This window comes from Equus caballus, chromosome X (assembly GCF_041296265.1).
Source record: "Equus caballus isolate H_3958 breed thoroughbred chromosome X, TB-T2T, whole genome shotgun sequence".
NCBI lineage: Eukaryota > Metazoa > Chordata > Mammalia > Perissodactyla > Equidae > Equus > Equus caballus.
In genome coordinates this window covers 45,334,090-45,353,311 of record NC_091715.1, presented here as the reverse complement: position 1 = coordinate 45,353,311, position 19,222 = coordinate 45,334,090, and the positions used below count along the sequence as shown (strand labels likewise).

Sequence of the window (19,222 nt, the reverse complement as noted above, 5' to 3'; positions counted from 1 at the left end):
GTCCCTGATGATCCAAACAGCAAGTCTGTCTCCCCTTGTTCCAGAACCATGCTCCTTGCTAACCATTTCAGTTGAGCTTCTAACAGCCTGTCCCCCTGAAAGAAACCCGATTTTGTCAAAAATACCAGCGACTTTCTTATTGCCTACTCCTAGGATTACGTTCCCATCCTCAACTTAGTACATCTCTCAGAGGCCTTTGGTACATTTGACAATTCCCTCCTTCCTGAAGCCGTCCCTCCCTCCCTCTCTCCTTCCTTATTTCCCTCCTTCCCTTCCTCTGTTTTATTTTTAATTTTTGGATATTTGACAATATCCTCTCCAGGTGATGTTCCTCCAACCACAGTGGCCACTCCACTCCTTCTCAGTGTCCACTGCTTACCCCTCCCTTTCCACATGAAGTCTCCAGGGCCCCTTCTCACGCTACACTCTCTCCCTGGGTTATTTCCTCCATTTTGCCATCATGTAGCACGTATACAACGTGACCTCCCACAGTCCTATGTCTTGCATCAACCTGTCCCCTGAGATGCAGATTTGTCTCTCTCTTTGTTCGAGTGACAAGGAGTCATCAGACTTAACGTGTCCCAAGCACACCTCTTAGGTGCGCTGCATTTCGTTCGCTTGCGCTGCCATCCAACAAGTCCTCTTGATTCAATCTTCTGAATGCATCCTGTATCCATCCCCTTCTGTGCTTGCCTACTGCTGGTTTTTAATATCCAAGCAATCTCACCATGTCTTGCCTTCGCTGCAGTAACTCTGGCCTACTTCTGTTCCCTGCACACGCCCAGCTTATTCCCTCCTTAGGACATTGGTAATCACAGGTCCCCTGGCCTGAAAGAGTCTACCCTCAGACCTTTACGTGGCTGCTTCCTTCTCAACCTTATGGTTTCTGCTCCCTTGTTGCCTTCTCAGAGAGGCTCTCCCTGACCACTCTGTGTAAAGTCATTTGTTTCTGGCCTAGGACGTGGATTATTTTCCTCTGAACACTTACCACACTTATTTATTCATTGGTTGGTTGGTATTCTCTCATTCCCCAGCTAAGTGCTAAATTACCAGCTCCTACAAGAGGAGCAAACACCTATTGAGAGAGGTTCATTAATATTGCTGAATGCTGATTAAAGGGCCACCTGAGACCTGTCGTTGCTTCCCTGCAGGTTGGCGAGGAGGCAGCACAGTGGGTTGTCACTGGAGAATCTACCTTCAAATCGCCAGCCATTCTGCAGTGCGTGTGGGCCCCACAATAACTCCTGCAGCTTTCTAGGCATGGGGAGTAAAGCCACAGGAGTACCTTGCCCTGCCTTGTTTACCTTCTAAATCATTCAATGATGTTATTGCTATTTTAAGTGACATATCCATGATAAACGAGAGGGAGAAAGAGGCAGATGTCAGCCAGTCGTAAGGTCACCTTGAGTGGGCAGCAGTGCTGTTGTGACTTCATTTACGAAGCTCTCTGGCTACATGGCATCAGGCGCATTCCTTAAACCTCCCTGTGCCTTGGTTTCCTCATCTGCACAGACGGCAGTCCGGGCACATACCCACACGGTGACTGAAACTGTCCGTTCTCAGAGCAGTGCAGGCACCCGGGAGCTCTTCGAAGGGGTTTGGTAGCCTCATTGCTTTCCTTGTTAGCGGCTGCCAGCTGGAGGACTCAGGAGCCCACGAAAAGGCTGCAGGGTGCCAGAGTGCTCTCAGTGTCCTGACAGACCGAGCCCATATAGCTACGGAGGAAACAGATGCTTTGTTCAGGACGCAGGCAGGAACCTCTATTCACACTTCAGTAGGAAGGGCACTGAAGGCATTTTTCCCAGAATGGGAAGTTTTCAGGCAAACGTTTTCATTCCCATGGTTTTATAATCAGGACAGTTGTACTTTCATTCTGTTTTCCAATAATGTAGAATGTGCTCAACCCGGTAATGAGAAAAGTATTTCTTTTTAAAGATTACACTGTTGAGCCTTTCTCAAGAGCTGCCCTTTTCATTTATTATTTGGTAAATATGAGAGTGTAAAAAAAAGTTTCCCTAGCTCCCAAGACGCTTCTGCACTGCCACAGACATGAGCACGTGCCCCAGCTTGCCCCATAACTCCTGGAACACATTGCAAGCTTCAGGAGAGTGCATCTCTGTTGCCCAACTATGCTTAACAGTTACCAGACAATGACGGGGGCAGATTGCTCAGGAGTGAAGCTCTCTGGGCACTCACGTTAAAACTGCTGATACAGCATCTCCTAGGACTCTTTTTAGAACATAAAGTCTCTCCTTCAATTCAGTTTATTTTTATAGCTCTTGTCCTGTTGATGATGGTGTGAGGGTTTGTATTTGGTAATCCCTTCTATTTTATGTTTCTTTATCAGTTAGCTAATCTCTCTTTCCTAAAAAAAAAAATGCAAACCCTAAAGCCTTCCTTTTGTGATCTGGGTGTACGATGGGAAGCCTTGTGTCAGCATGAACGACAAGCAAAAGAAAAGAATATTCTGTTCCAACCTCACGGGAGTAGAAGACAGACACACAGAAGCAGTGGCAGATGGAGGTAAAGCTCTGAAGCCTCAGTCTCCCGTCCATGGACCTCGTCTCAGACAAGCAAAATATGTCAGAGAAGCGGAAGAGAGGATTTTGTCCCTGTTCATATTTGGGACTCCCAGGAGTTCACTCTGCAGAATGACCCAGTAGCGTCTTTAGGCAGAGGGGTGGCTGGAGTTTGGGGATTTAGCTTTCTGGAGCTGATCCTGGTTCCTGCTAGGGTGCGAGTGAAGCTTCAGGAGGCTTCATTCCCCGAGGGAGGAATGTGGAAAGTGGCTGAGTCCAGAGCCAGGGGTTCCTGAAGGAAGCCTAAGCAGGCAAGGGGTTAGGTGGCCCTGCAGCTGAGGCTGTGGAGTGGATGGCCCTGCCCAGGGGCGGGATGGAGGATGAGACCCAGGTTCAGAGGGGGCTGCAGATGCCAGCAGAGTGAGCTGAGGCCCAGACAGCCTGGGGAGCACCAGGTCCTGACCAAGAAGGGAGAGACAAAAATGCAAGTTTCACCAGCCCCACCCATGGGTGGTACAGGTCAACTTCACCAGCTGGACTTGGGAGACGAGAGTCATCCTTCCCTCAGAGACAAGCACATTTATTGAGAATCACAATTCCATCTCTGTGCGTGGCCTCGCACAGGACATCCTGTCTCTTAGTTTCCACTCCTTTGTTTGTTTCACTTTCTCTTGAGTCAGATGGATTAAGTTTCAGTTTCGCTGCTAACCAGCTTTGGTGTTTTAAATCAACTTCTGGTCACAGAAATAGAGCAAGGTGGAGAGATGTGTGCTCCCATCTGTCCTGGCCCTTCCAGCTGGGCTGTTGCCTGAGCTGAGTGACTCAGGATGAGCAAAAGAATGTTGCCAAGATGGCAGAATCCCACACATCTTTCCAGCACTGAGGCCCTTGTCCCTCCCCCTGCCTGCCTGCTTGGATCTCACCTGAGAAGGGGAATGCACTTTGGCTAAGGGTTAAGGGATAGGAGTAGGGTAGAGGATGCAAGGAGAGAGGGGAAGTCTTGAGATGCCCTCAGAAGGGACTAGGGGAGGGACCAGAGTCACCAAGAAAGCATTCTGTACAGCACCCAGATCCCAGGAGACATCGAAGACTATGAAAGCATAGTGGCCCTATCATGTGGTTTTGTGATGTTCTCCAGCAGTACGCAACGCTACAACCATTTTCTGAAGCCAAGCTGCATGGGCCAGGCCCTGGAAAATGGGGCCTGTGTTGTTAAAGGAGAAAGGAGCCTGGCATCACGTGTGGAGCGCCATGACGGCCTTGGGGAGGACCTGCTCACCTGAGTGACCACTCTCATCAGTTACTGTACTCCGTGTGCCTGTCTGGTCCACTCTTCCTTCTGTGCTCTGTTTTGGGGGTCAATATATGGGATGGGAAATGTTGTCCTGGGTTAAAGGAGAGGACAAGGCAAGGATGCCTCAAGCTCCTCTAACACGGACTGATGAGACGGTGGGCAGGGGAGGAGCTGGTGGGGATGACGTGCTCAGATCCCAGATTCACTCGTGCTCCTGGGACTGCATGGACACTTGGTTAATTTATTCTCTCTGGTCAATCTGATTCATCATGAGTGCCTACTCTCTGGACTGGATAGTAAGGGGTGAAAAAGCCCACTGAATTTATGTCTAATCTAGTAATTGTAATCTGATGCTATCATGTGAAGGGTTCATTTGAACCAGCCCCAGTCTGTTTTGGTAAAAACGCTCAGTCTCTTAGATTTCCATCTGACCTCCCTACTCCTTTGAAAGTGGGGAAGAAGTATGTTTGGTTTACAAGTGTCCTGGGTGATGTGGGAAGGGAGGGGGTCTAGGAAATTCTTATGTTGCTCACAGTATCCTCCGTGGTCTCTGCGGGAAGGATGACTCTTGTCTCCCAGGTCCAGCTGGTGAAGGTGACCTGCATCACCCACGTGTGTGGCTGGTGAAACTTGCATATTTGTCTCTCTTCTCCCGGTCAGGACCTGGTGCTCCCTGGGTGATTCGGCCTCAGCTTACGCTGCTGACATCTGTAGACCCCTCTGAATCTGGGTCTCATGCTCCACCCTGCCCCTGGGCAGGGCTGTCCACTTTACAGCCTCAACTACAGGGTCATGTGAGGCCCGAGCCAGGTTAGGCTTCCTTCATGGTAGAACCCCTGGCTCTGGACTCAGTCAATTTCCACTTTGCCCCTTCGGGAATGAGTCCCCCTGGGGTCCCACTTACACCTCAGCAGGAAAGAAGGTCAGCTCCAAAAAGCTGAATTCCCAACTCCAGCCATCTTTCTGCCCACTTTGTAGATGATGGAATGATCCAGAAGAAAAGCGGAAGGTGACAATTCAGAAAAAAGGAATGATCATTGCAAAAGTTTCCTCTTTGAGAAAGAGGAAGGACGTGGGACCCAGGTGAAGGGCCTGGCCTCAAATCAGATCTGGTCACCTCCTATGGAGGGACAGCAGAGAACACAAGCGCAGAGCCAGCGTTGCTGGGAAGTGGTGAGAGTTCCTAAGTGATCTCTTCTCTTTTCCCAATGATCACTGAACACCATGAGAAGAGTGGCTGCCAGTGCGCGTGGAACGCAATTGTAGGTAGAGGAGAGAGAAGATAGAGATGTGGAGGGTGCAAAGAGCTGGTCCATTTGGTGGTACTGCCAGGAGAGTAGGGAGGAAGGAGAAAGGAGCAGAGGAAGCGTGTTTGAGGGGGAGAGTTTATAGGCCTGGGTAAGCTGGGTAAGGAGGGGCCTAGTGGACGGTGAGGAAGGCTGTGGGGTCGGTGGGCCGGAGGTTTCCAAGAGGCTGAAGGCTGTGGGTGCAGAGGCGTTAGAGGGAGGGAGCTGGACGACCAGGGCATGGCCTTGAGGTGATGAGACAGCGGAATGTTAGAAATGGGCATCCAGGAGGGGCGCGGTCTTTCCTGATGCCCGGGGCATGACCGTGCGCTGGGGGATGCTCGGGTGGGGAGGGGGAGAACATCCTTGAGGACGGAGAGGCTCCGGTGGACCGGGTCAGCCTCGTGGGCCCCGAGGTCGCCGGGAGGGATCAGAGGAGTGAGGGCTGAGAGGAGGACAGTGAGCGTGCCAGGGGACGGGCACCAGTGAGCGTTCGCAGCCTGGGGGTGGGCGGGAGGAGGATGACAGGGGATTGGTCCAGCTCCCGCACGTGGGGCGGGGCGGGGGCGGCGGCTGGGGCAGTCGGGCGACAGGACCTGGCCGTCCCCGGTCCATAGTTCGCAAGAGGCTCCGGAGGGCAAGCGCCAGCGGCCACCGGCAGGGAGACTGGCGGCCACCTCACGGGGCGCCCGCGCGCCGGCCCAGAGCCCGCCAGTCGGGGCGCAGCCCCGCCCCCGGGGCGCGTCCCTCCTGGGCACAGGGACTTCCTGCCGCTGTGGCTACGGTTCCGGGCCGGGGCCGGGGGCCGGGGGCCGGGGGCCGGGGCCCGGGGCCCGGGCCGGGGGCGGGAAGGCGGCGGTGCCCCAGCCCGTTTGCCGGGGCCGCTCTGGCCGCTTCTCTTCCTTTCCGTGGTCCTCATCTTCCTCCCGCCGGCCTTCCTGAGCCACGAGCTCCAGGTCTTTGCGCCGAACGACCGCGGAAAAGATGGAGTTTTCGCTGGGGTTGGTGGCGTGGGGTTTCTCTGGTCTGCAGGTGGCAGTGTTGCGCCGTGCAGCCGCCCAGCCGCCTTCCTGCCCCGCCCTTCGTGCTTGAAAAAACTGCGCAGAGCCTTCTCCGCGGAGAAGGCGGCTTCCTTCTGCGTCTGCGCGGGCTGGGCCGCTCCCGGGCCGGCTGCTCCCTTCTGCGCGCTCCTTTCGGAAAATTGCCTTCCGGGGGACAAGGCCCTTTTGCTTTTCCAGTTGGCCTTTCTTCTGCGGAGCTGCCTAGGTTCCTTAGCATCTTGTATTTCTGCTTCTCCGAATCGTCTTGTCATGGTCTCTCCCTGGGTTGTCCTGGGTTTGTGGACCTGGGTTTTATATATGGTAAAATATATTATCTCATTGTAGAAGTCACTCCCCCTGAGTATAGAAAACCTGGAAGACAGAGTGTAATGAAAGCCAGCTAATCACCCACAATCCCATTCCCCAGCCATGACCGTTAAGAATAGTTTGTGATAAGTTTCCTTAGCGGTTTTTCATTCCTAAAGGTGAACTTCAAACAGGATTATATTGCATCGTGAATATGTTAAGTGAAATAAGCCAGACAGAGAAAGAGGAACTCTGTATGACTCCACTCACAGGTGGAAGTTACCATATAGACAAAGAGAACTGATTGGTGGTTACCAGGGGAAATGGGGGTGGGGGGGAGGCCACAAAGGGTGAAGGGGTGCACCTACAACACAACTAACAATAATGTACAACTGAAATTTCACAGGGTTGTAAACGATCATAATCTTAATAAAAGGAAAAGAAAAAAGAAAACTTCCCACAATGAATCCCTGGTGCTGCCGTAACTTTACCGGTAAAACCTACCAAATGTGGACAGAAGAATTAGTAAGCAAACTTCACCAACGCTTCCAAAAAATAGAAGAAGAGGGAACACTTCCAAACTCTGGGGCCAGTATTGCCCTGATACCAAAACCAGACAAAGACCTTACAGGCAAAGGAAAGCAAATACTAATACCGCTTACGAATACAGACACAAAGATCTTTAACCAAAGTGCGTCCAATCACGTCGCCTTCGTCTGTCCGGGCTGCTGTGACAGGATACCACAGACTGAGCGGCTTAAACAACAAGCGTGCATTTCTCACAGTTCCGGAGGCTGGGAAGTCCAAGATCAAAGTGCCAGCAGATTGGGCGTGTGTGGAGGGCCGCTGCCTGGTTCACAGGAGGTCGGCTTCTTGCTGTGTCCTCAGGTGATGAAGGGATGAGAGAGCTCTCTGGGGTCTCTTTGATAAGGGCACTAATCCTAGTCCTGAGGGCTCCACCTGCCCGCCCTCATCACCTTCTGAAGGCCCCCACCTCCTGAGACCATCACACTGGGGACCAGGATTTCAACATCTGGATTTCGGGGGAGACACAGACATTCAGGCTATAGCACACGTCTCATCAGAGCCAGCGTCCCTGTCCTGTTCAAACAGAGGATCCAAGCTCCGACTGAGGAACAGGAGGCGAAAGAACAAACCGCTCCTCCAACCCACTGTGGAGGCCTTCTCGACTCAATTCCTGAACCTTACATAGCTCTGTAATTTTGTTTTTTTCTCTGAAAGGATTCGGCTGGTGATGAAAACAGTCCATCTTGTCTAAGAGGAGGGACTGGAAAATAATGACAATAGACCCCAGTTGTCCTTGCTTCAACCCCGTGCTTCCTTTACCTTTTTTCCTCTTCTTTTACTTCCCCCAACTCTTTTGTTACCTCTCCCCACTCCCAAAACTTGACAGACAAGAGAAACGAAAACAGCTCTCCAAAAACTCTTCTGACAGCTGCTGGAATGAGCTTGCGCTAAGGATCCGAGCAAGAGAGGAAAAAGTGGAACAAATTCCCAAATCTTCCAACCGAACATTTGTAGAAGCTAAAGAAACTGCGACCTGGGAAATCCGGCGGTCACACCCCTCTCTCTTCTCCTTTCCCTAGAAAAAGTGTAGTTCTGTTTCAGCTCAGAGGTGATCCACATCAGCTGATAAAGCCTTTAAACTCTGTTGGAATCATTTTAGCTACATTTTTTCTAGACAAGTTCTGCCACTAATTTGACCCCAATTTTCTAGCAGCCAAAGCAAAGAGTGCCACAGGATCCCTTGTCTAAACTACAGTCCCCCGTGGGTCAACACAAACCATTTTCTCAAGGCCAGCAGCAGTGTTGGCGGCAATGAGATTCAAGGGAAATCTGTCCCTTGAGTCATCCTAGGGTTCATATTACACAGACATCCTCAGCAGCGACCTCTCTAAGTAGCAGTTTGCTTTCTCATCTGTTAAAGGGGGGAATTAGAGTAACCTACCTGATCAGGTTTCTGTCCTGAATGAGACCACCGTCCATATAAAGGACCTGGCAGAGTGCCTGGCACACAGTACGTCCGCAATAAATCTTAGCCTCGTGACTTTGTAACAGGTAAGAGCACAAGCCGTGCAATCCTGATTTCAGGGGGAGTAAAGCATTTCCCTACATCCTTACAATGCAAACAGAGGGGGCCTGTGCCAAGATAACACAACCCAAGATGCCATCAGGAAGCACACACAGGGAAAACTACGATCTGCTGTCTGGAAAAGATATATCACGGGACACTCACTGAACTGACGAAAGGGACTCAAATTTCTAGAGGTGGCTCTTCAGTGATGCTGCGGTCCGGGCGCTTATCTGACTATTCAGTTGGGATACAGTCTACTCTATTCAACAAGGGAGCAAAAATACATTGGCTTTGAAACAGACAAAAGTTTCTCTTTCCAATAATCCTTTGATTAAGGCAAGGGCTCGTCTAGTAGCTTGGCAGTGTCGGCGACCTAAGCTTACAGATGACTTTTTAGTGTCTGCTACTCCTGAAGAGGGCCAAGTCTATTCACATTTATAATTCCTTCCTCGCCAGCCCTCCTTTCACGTCTGGGAGACTGAGCACAGAGGAAATCTTGGAGCTCGTGTAGATCAGTCAGTAGCTTTCAAAGTCTTTGTTAAAGTAAAAGAAACCTTTCCTGGAAAAAGATTCCAATACATAAGAGAGGAAAGAAGAGTTCCCTTAACTGGGAACAGGGGCTCTCTCACCACACCCTTTCCTGGATGCGCCTCCCTGTTCAACCAATAACTTAGCCTGACTCTTCTTCTTAAAACTGAGGAAACAGCAGGCCCAGAGGAGGTAAGTGACTGAGAGAGTGAAATCATTAGGGCTGGTGGAGCTGGAACTGGAAGGGCAGTTGTCTTGAGCCCCGGCCCAAGGCCCTCTGCAAGACCCTACAGGAAGAAAAAATTAGCGAAGAACTGTGTGTCCAACCAAACGACGTCTTTGTGGTAAAGAAGCGGTCCATATAAAGGAGTTTATTGGTGTCCAGTATTGTTTAAAATGAAACTGTTTTGGAAAGAAATATGTGACTTTTTTTCAGTGATGTGAGGCATGCGAAAGCAGCGTCAGAAGCGTTAGCTAGACTTGGGGAGAGAAAGACCATTGCAGTCAGGTCAGACTTGCTTCATTCATACTGCTTACGGCCAAATGACCGTGTTCCTAATTCCAGTAGCATGTTGGTAATTGGGTCCCCAAGTTCATATTTAGTGTATTCTTCCTTATACCCTCTACCCCTCGTTACGTGACCCAAATCAATCATCCAATGCAGCAAGCTACGTTGACTACAGCTGGGTTTTTTTGTTTTTTTTTCCGCTGAGGAAGACTGGCCCTGAGCTAACATCCGTGCCCATCTTCCTCTACTTTATATATGGGACGCCTACCACAGCGTGGCTTTTGCCAAGCGGTGCCATGTCCGCACCCGGGATCCGAACCAGCGAACCCCGGCCCCCGGCCACCGAGAAGCGGAACGTGCGAACTTAACCGCTGCGCCACCGGGTCGGCCCCTTGACTATAGCTCTTAACGACTGGACCAAAAAACCTTAGGATGCGTTCCAGAATCTAAGTTTCATGAACTGACTATGCTGCAAGGCAGGGTCCTTCAGGAAAGATACCCGATATATCGAAGCTGATGAAGACATGGTGCAAACAATAAAAGATGCACCACCTCTACCAAGACAATTCTGCACGACATCTTAGTCACTTCGGCCTCACTGAGATTATTATGGAATGAAGGAAAGAGCCTTGAAACTGGAGAGACTTGGGCTCTGTCCTGACTCTGTCACCAACAAGCCAAATGGCCTTCAGCAAGTCAACTGACCTGGCAGAGGACAGAAGAACTGATTTTTAAGAAATGTTCATGACAAATGCTGACTGCAGAGGGCCAAAGGAAAAAGATCATGTAGAAAACTGTTGCTATACCATAATCCAGGGCTAGGAAAAGATCGATTTTATATATATAAAGAAAAATGAGCAGAAAAGCAAATTTCTTAAACTTTCCCAACATTTATGGGGCACCCACCGAGCGCGAGGTGCTCCTCCGGGCGGGCGCTGAGGATCAAGCAGTGCGACAAACCTGCCCCGCAGCTCCGGCCCTCGGAGGTGAACTGTGGCGGCCGCCTTTGGATCACAGGTAATTAGATCTTGAAACCAAGATTTACAAAACTTTCAACATTGTACAATATGTCTGCATTATTTTTCAGTAAAATGACTACAAATATGAAAACTATTTTCAAAACTGTACACGAAGAAGGGGGTTGAAGGCACGATGCAAAAATAAACCTTTGTATATTCAGAAAGCAACTCTTTTCATGAAAAACCTCTAAGGAAATTTATCACAAAATACTATTAACGGTCATCACTGGGTGATGGGACGGTGGTTTAGATTACTTTCTTTATTATATTTGATCCGTCCTCTCAATTTTCTGCAGTGAGGTTGAGTGACTGGCCTTAACTGAAGAATACGTTAATAAAGGTCCATAAAACCCAAAACAACTTGGGGAAAGACAATGACAAGACCACTCAGAGAAGAGAAACACTAGCTGCTGAGGAATCCAGGCAACTCCTTAGAAGAAAAGGCAATTGGAAAAGCAAAGGGGTTTCCTCTGAAGGCAGTGGGTTTTCAGCAGGGACGCGACGCAAGGGAGCGGATCCAGTCCCACCCAGCCTGGCCCGCAGGGGCGCAGAAAGGAGGCGCCGCTTCCTGCGCAGTTTTTTCAAGCACGAAGGGCGGGGCAGGAAGGCGGACGGGCGGCTGCACGGCGCAACACTGCCACCTGCAGACCAGAGAAACCCCACGCCACCAACCCCAGCGAAAACTCCATCTTTTCCGCGGTCGTTCGGCGCAAAGACCTGGAGCTCGTGGCTCAGGAAGGCCGGCGGGAGGAAGATGAGGACCACGGAAAGGAAGAGAAGCGGCCAGAGCGGCCCCGGCAACCGGGCTGGGGCACCGCCGCCTTCCCGCCCCCGGCCCGGGCCCCGGCACCGTAGCCACAGCGGCAGGAAGTCCCTGTGCCCAGGAAGGACGCGCCCCGGGGGCGGGGCTGCGCCCCGACTGGCGGGCTCTGGGCCGGCGCGCGGGCGCCCCGTGAGGTGGCCGCCAGCCTCCCTGCCGGTGGCCGCTGGCGCTTGCCCTCCGGAGCCTCTTGCGAACTGTGGACCGGGGACGGCCAGGTCCTGTCGCTCGACTGCCCCAGCCGCCGCCCCCGCCCCACGTGCGGGAGCTGGACCAATCCCCTGTCATCCTCCTCCCGCCCACCCCCAGGCTGCGAACGCTCACTGGTGCCCGTCCCCTGGCACGCTCACTGTCCTCCTCTCAGCCCTCACGCCTCTGATCCCTCCCGGCGACCTCGGGGCCCACGAGGCTGACCCGGTCCACCGGAGCCTCTCCGTCCTCAAGGATGTTCTCCCCCTCCCCACCCGAGCATCCCCCAGCGCACGGTCATGCCCCGGGCATCAGGAAAGACCGCGCCCCTCCTGGATGCCCATTTCTAACATTCCGCTGTCTCATCACCTCAAGGCCATGCCCTGGTCGTCCAGCTCCCTCCCCCCAACGCCTCTGCACCCACAGCCTTCAGCCTCTTGGAAACCTCCGGCCCACCGACCCCACAGCCTTCCTCACCGTCCACTAGGCCCCTCCTTACCCAGCTTACCCAGGGCTATAAACCCTCCCCCTCAAACACACCTCTTTTGCTCCCTGCGTGTATCTGAGCACCTGAGCGTTTACGAAAAATCTTTAAAACCTTACTGAGTTGTTTTATCTTAAATCCATGACCCTGAGAGGATTGCTTCTCACTTTCACTCTCATCCTACCTACACTACTACATTCCTCACCAGGAACCCTCCTCCATTCCAATGAACCTCCCTTAATAATTCATTGCGAAAACAGAAGCAATCAGGTGGGACTTCTCAGAGCCTCCCAAACCCAATCGACCTGTTTCTGCCCTGGCATTCTCTGCTGCCTCTGCATACACGTTCCTGACTGCAACCAGCCCCTCACCTCTGCTCAGGATCCCATGTCTTCCACCTTGTCAGGGACTTTGCTCCTGCAATTGTCACTCCTCTCTCCTGAACCATCACCTGCTCCCTCTACATTGGAGCATTCCACGACAAAGGGAGAAAAACCCACCCCCTCCCCACGTCTTTCTGCACCTACTGGCACATTATCTGTTGCCCTTCAAAGCAAAACTGCTTCAGCTTCTCCTGAGATGATTCACTCCTCAGCCCCCTTCAACAGACCTTTTCTCCCTATCCCTCCCCTGAAACTGGTCTTGTCAAGGCCACCATTAATATCCATATTGCATGATCCCACAGACACTTTTCTGTGCTCACCTTAAGTAACCTCCCAGGCGCCCTTGGCACATTTGACCATTCCATTCTTTATCACTCTATTTATTTTTATATTTTGTGGGGAGGGGTTATGTGACAACATATTCTCCTATTCTTGACAGGGCACACATTTCCACAGCATGCCCCTTTTGACCTAGATACAGTATGGGAAGTCTCAGGCCAAGATGAAAAACAAGCCAAAGAAAAGCGTGTCCATTCCAGTCACAGGGGGTAGAAGGCCCACGGAGGTAGTGGCAGGCAGAGGTAAGACAGCTCAGACAAGGGAGGTGTGTCAGGAAGTGAAGAGGAGCTCCAGGTAAAAGAGAGTTTCACTCCGCTCGCACTTGGGACTCACAGGAGTTCACTCTGCAGAATGACCCAGTAGCGTCTTTGGGCAGAGGGGTGGCTGGAGTTTGGGGATTTAGCTTTCTGGAGGTGATCCTGCTTCCTGCTAGGGTGCGAGTGAAGCTTCAGGAGGCTTCATTCCCCGAGGGAGGAATGTGGAAAGTGGCTGAGTCCAGAGCCAGGGGTTCCTGAAGGAAGCCTAAGCAGGCAAGGGGTTAGGTGGCCCTGCAGCTGAGGCTGTGGAGTGGATGGCCCTGCCCAGGGGCGGGATGGAGGATGAGACCCAGGTTCAGAGGGGGCTGCAGATGCCAGCAGAGTGAGCTGAGGCCGAGACAGCCTGGGGAGCACCAGGTCCTGACCAAGAGGGGAGAGACAAAAATGCAAGTTTCACCAGCCCCACCCGTGGGTGGTACAGGTCAACTTCACCAGCTGGACCTGGGAGAAGAGAGTCATCCTTCCCTCAGAGACCACCGAGGGCACTGCGAGCAACATAGGTGTGTCACAGATCCCCTTCCCACATTACCACGTAGACTTGTAAGCCACACATACCCTTCCCCATTTGGAAAGAAGTAGGGAGGTGAGGTGGGAACCTGAGACTGAGCATTCTCACTGAAACGGACTGAGGATTTGTATATGTGGACCATTCACACGATGGCATCCAGTCACGCTCACCAAATTAGAAGTAAATTCAGTGGTTTTTTCCCCCCTTACTATCCAGTTCAGAGAGTGGGCAATCATGATGAAGATCAGATCAGTCAGGGAGAATAAACCAAAGTGCCCGTGGGGTCCGAGGAGCACGAGTGAATCTAGGATCTCAGCACGCCATCCCCACCAGCTCCTCCTCTGCCCACTGTCTCATCAGTCCGTGTTCAAAGAGATTGGGGGGTGTTTGCCGCCTCCTCTCTTTACACGGGACAGCTTTAACATCCCATCAATGGACCCCTAAGACAGATCACAGAAAGAAGAGAGGCACAGACAGACAGACAGACAGAGTAGAGTTACTGATGAGAGTGGTCACAGAGATGAGCAGGGCCTCCTCAAGGCCGTCCCTGCCCTCCACAAGCACTGCCAGGCTCCTTTCTCCTTTAACAATACAGGCCTTCACTTCAAGGCCTGAGTCCTGGAGCTGGACTTCAGAAAATGCTTCCAGAGCCAAAAAAGGAACATGCAGGGACATGCAGAAAGCCAATGTTTTTTATTAGAAGAAGTAGGGTTGACTTTTTCTCCCCCCCTTCTTTTCCTTCCTTTCTTTTGAGGGTAACAATGCCAGTTTCCTCCCTAGAGTCAAGAGGCATGGGTGAGAATCTCAGTAGCTGCTGACAGACTCAGAAATATCTCCCAAGGTCTCTTGCTCACCCACTGGCTCCTATTCTTCAAGGGAGACCCTCCTCATTTCTCCTAGACCTTGCGTGCCCTCGAGCACAGGCAACGGCTTTTGCCCTGAGAGAGTGAGTGGCAATCAAATGCTCCTGGCAAGGGGCGTGTCTCAGGTCTCCACTTCTAGGTAGTCGTTGGCTTCTTGAGTGTGTTTTCTATCGAGGAGAGCACATTGAATAATAGCAGCAACAACAATCAAACAGCAGAAACAATACCAGTTTTCACAGGCTCACTTTATGTGGAGCTATGTGACTTAGAAAACATTTATATACCCACTGCCTCATTTGGTTCTTGTAACTCAGAAAATCGTGCCTTCTACACCCCTTCATCTTAAGGAGACAGCAGTGCTCTGAGGCCCAGGAGCCTTTCAAATGGAAACCAGGAACTAGTCCCAAAGAAGCCACCACGGCTCTTGTGTCTCACCCCGGGGAGCTAAGGGGGTCAACTTGGAGGAATGGCTTGGTTCTCCCCCTGTCACAGTCATGCCCCACCTGGTATCCTTTCCTCATTGGGGCGCCCTCTCAGATCTAGTCCTATCCTTCCCCACTGGCCAAACAGAGGTTAAGGAGCTATGGAAAAACGGGACGTCCTTCACAAAGACCTCGAGTTCCGATAGTGCCTGGGCTGTGCACAGGTCGCTCTGGCAGAAATCTCTTTTGGATTGAACCCTGCTACTTTGCTGGAAAGCATACACCTCAGTTATTTGATGGTGGCCTGATACCGGTGGCCCTTGGGTAAGATCTTTGAAGACTTCAGACTCAGGCCTCTCCCTGCACTTCCAAAGCGCCCCACCCGAGCCCTGGGCCTTTGCATCCCCTTCATGGTGATCTGAGGACTAGAGACTCTGCTATCTCACCTTTGCAGGGGCCAGAATCACAAGGGAGTTCTGTTCTTTCGCTCTATGGACCAGCCCCTCTGTTCATCATCTGGAAGACCCCAAAGCACAGCCTCCTCGCCACAGATATGAAACATTGAGGCCAAACCTCTCCTAGCTTCTCATAGCTTTCTGTGCTTCTAGCGTCCTGAATCAAGTAACATCTTTGCAGCAGACATTCGGTGTGAATCTCAAGGCCACTCAAATGCCTTTGTCTCCAGCCCCTGCCATCACTCCAAACCCAAGCCCGTTACATCCGTTGCCCTCACCACAGGACTGCTGTGTCCTCCCCCAGCAGGACTCTCTTCCCTCTGATGCCGCCTTTGCCAAAGCTTCCCAATCCCTCCCCCCTCAATTTCACTCTATTCTGAGTTAACTCAATCTTGGACTCTCCCCAACACCACCCATTTGAGGCCTTTTACCTGGAAGATGTTGTATCTCTCAGTCCACACACATCTCCATGGGTCCCGGAGGTAAGAATGAGGGTGGGAAGAGGGGATGGAAGTCTCCCTGCAACTCCACTGCTGCTTTGAAACCCCCATTCCTCCCTCCTCAACTTGAAGAATCACCTGTGAGGCTTATCCCAACTCTTGATAACTCTGTCATCTACTCAACAGTTCTCCCGACAGTGAGGGATTTCTGGAACCTGCATCCTGATGTTTTTCTCTCTCATTGTTGGGGACAGAAAATAACATACCCTGAAAAGCACATGGCCATCTGCTTCTATTACCCCGTGTCTTTGATTCCTTCCAAGCCAAGCTTCTTGAAAGTGTAAACTCCAACAGCATACTTATTTGGTTACCTTTCGATTCCCCCTCAATATGCCCCCATCCATGGACCATCCCCTTGCTAAATTCTCCAACGGGCTCCATGTTGCCAAACCCAAAGTACCCGATGCTGTCTTGGCCACAGTTAACATTCCTTTTTTTCAAAATGCTCTCCTTTCTCAGCGTCTGTGACAGCAGCCCATCTTGGCTTTCCTCCTACCTCTCAGACCACTACTTCCAAGTCTCCTCATTGGTCCTTTTTCTTTGATCCCCTGCTAAATCTTGTTTCTTCCTGGTTTCCAACCTCTGCCCAGTGCTCTTCTCACTCAGCACAAGATCCGTGGGTGACCACATCACCACCCAGAACTGTCCCCCATCTGACTTGTTTTCATCTGTATCCCCTTGTATGGTGACAGCTTTTCTCATCACCACGTCTGCCTAAGAAATCTCAGCTGGGCCCCAGGGCCTCCCCATAGGCTGAGACCTATGGGGCATCTCTACTCAGATGTCCCACAAACCCTGCAAATATGCAGGTGACCCCAAACCTTTGACCCCTGTCTCATGGATGGGCACTGCCATCCACCCGATTCCTTAAACCAAACCCCTGGGGATGCTGCTAGGTGTGCTTTCCACCACCCTGTGACTCCCTGGACCTGCTCTGGAAAAGGCTAAACCATGATCTTCATGTTGCCACAGATGTGCATAAAGTCCCCTGTGAGGGCTCGTTCTTGGCAGACACACTCTGAACACATCCTGAGCAGAGACGTGTGCACCGGTTTGGGTGGGCCCCTCACAGGAACTCCAAGGAGAACCTGGGCCCTGCAATATACCTGAGAGAGGGAAATCCTCATCTTCTGTAAGAACTCAACAAATAATGTCTAAACTCAATGAATCCAGACATAGCAGTATAAGCCCATGATTTGGGAATATGGAGATGCATATCCAGAAGAAATCGCTGAAGGAGAAAGTTTGGGGAGGCGGAGGAAAGTCCATGGGTGTGCATGATACAAGGGATTGCTGAATTTTATTTTTCATCATAAATATCCTGGTCCTATATGGTCTTTTATCTGAGTGTGAATTACTTTGATAACATAAATTATAATAAAAAGTTAAAAAATGCAACTCAACAAACTTAGCAGATAAGCCTGACGGCAGATCCTTCTGCATCAACCGATACAAATCTAGTCATCTGTAATTTTCAAAGAAATGTTGTGACGTGTCTCATGGCATCATCTAGACAATGCTTTACAAATTTTAAAGTAAGCACAATGGCTGGACGAGAAATAAAAACTTAGATGTTTCATTAGCAAATACTAATGGGTTTTAACTTCAAAATTTTGATTTCAGGAACGTGGAGAACAGCAAGTACAGTGTCAGTCTTAAAACACACATTCGCGTTGTCATATTTTTTCCTTTCCTAAGATATCTGCCAAGCACAGCAGGTAATGATGCAAACCTGCTCTCCTTGTAAAGAGAAGTCTCAAATCTCCGATTTTAGGTTTCCTCCTAGAAGGAAGGTTCTGTTTCCACAGCTGCAATCTAGCCTTTCATAGAAGTTTTCCAGTAATGTTCATGCCGGGGCCACGTTCCAGACCCACTAATTCAGACTTTCTGGGGATGGTGCGCCACCTTTTTTTTTTTCTTTCTTTCTTTGAGGAAGATCAGCCCAGAGCTAACATCCAACACCAATCCTCCTCTTCCTGCTGAGGAAGACTGGCCCTGAGCTAACATCCATGCCCATCTTCCTCTACTTTATATGTGGGACGCCTGCCGCCACATGGCTTGATAAGCGGTGTGTAGGTCGCACCCCGGGATCTGAACCAGCAAACCCTGGGCTGCGGAAGCGGAGGGAGCAAATTTAACCGCTATGCCATCTGGCCGGCCCCCATCATCTTCTTTTAAAACCGCTCCAGGGGAGATGTGATGCCGCGCGAGGTTGAGAAGCATAAGCACACGCTGTGTTTCACCTCCCTTGGTTTTAAATAGAATTTTGGACTTTAGAGCCATGTTTGTCATTTCTGGATTAAAAAAAAATTAATATGTATCTTCTCTTTTGAGAGCTATTTTTGACATGTTTACTTTATTTTACAGCCATGTTTAGAACAATTTCAAGGACTCAGGAGTGTGTTTATGCCCCAACGTCCCCTTCCTTACGTGACCCCCCAGGCAGGTGGAGGGGAGGGAGAAGGGCCTTGGGGTGGAAAGGTGGCTGGAGTTCCATTGTCTTGGTCACTGCTCTGTTGCGCATCCCCACCCGGTCACTGAGCTCGGGCAGGGTTCCCTATAGGGGGACGAGACCCCTCACCACTCTACATGTCTTCCTGTGACCAGAGGTTGAAGCTAAGGGCTCAGGGAAACTGAGCCGGGTCCAGGGGATTCGTGGAGAACAGAAAAACACCTGAGTGGCATTTCAGACCCAGGGTGGATTCCCTCAGCCATGGAATTGCGAGTCAACCATTATGTTCACCCAAAGGGCGCCTGCACGTGAACACACAGAGAAACACGCACACATGTGTGCACTCACCAGCACTCCTTCTACCCTGATGTGTACAGTGACTCTGTCTGGCGGGAGCATCTAGTACACTTGGAGGAGGCAGGTGATGATGGGTCACGTAGGCAGGACCCAGAACATGGAACGAGGTGGGGGGGGGGGGATTCCTTAGTGCTATATAAGCAACGACGTACCTTTTCCTGGATGACTTCCGTGGATATTTGTATTACATTTGCTAAACAGCTCTACTGAAGTATAACTTACATACCACAAAATTCACCCAGTTCAAGGGTCCAATGCAGTGACTTCTAGTAAATTTACAGAGATCCGCAACCATCACCACAACCCAGTTTTCGAACATTTCCGTCACCCCAAAAAGATCCCGTATACCCATTAGCAGTGAATCCCCATTATCACCTCCAGACTCTGGCACCTCTAATCTAATTTCTGTCTCTACAGATTTGCCCTTTCTTTGCATTTCATATAAACTGACTCAAGCAATAAGTGGCCTTTTGTGTCTGGGTTCTTTCACGTAGCATCATGCTTTGGAGGCTCACCCAAGTGGTAGCAGAAATCAGAA

At 50.9% G+C, this 19,222-nt stretch overlaps 1 protein-coding gene across 7 annotated transcripts in view; it reads right to left on the bottom strand.

Annotated features, from left to right (window-relative positions):
* FAM156A (family with sequence similarity 156 member A) overlaps window positions 1-19,222 on the bottom strand; it is a 94,448-nt gene that overhangs the window by 7,490 nt on the left and 67,736 nt on the right. For 3 of the 7 annotated variants that reach the window (XR_011434636.1, XR_011434641.1, XR_011434639.1), the window contains one exon: window positions 18,203-18,629. The exons of 1 other annotated variant lie outside the window; for it this stretch is intronic. The gene's annotated coding sequence lies outside the window, so the exon portion shown is untranslated. Of the gene's footprint in view, window positions 1-12,835; window positions 14,076-14,309; window positions 14,666-18,202; window positions 18,630-19,222 lie in introns of those variants that run through there. 3 more of the 7 variants (XR_011434637.1, XR_011434635.1, XR_011434638.1) reach the window with 2 other exon arrangements.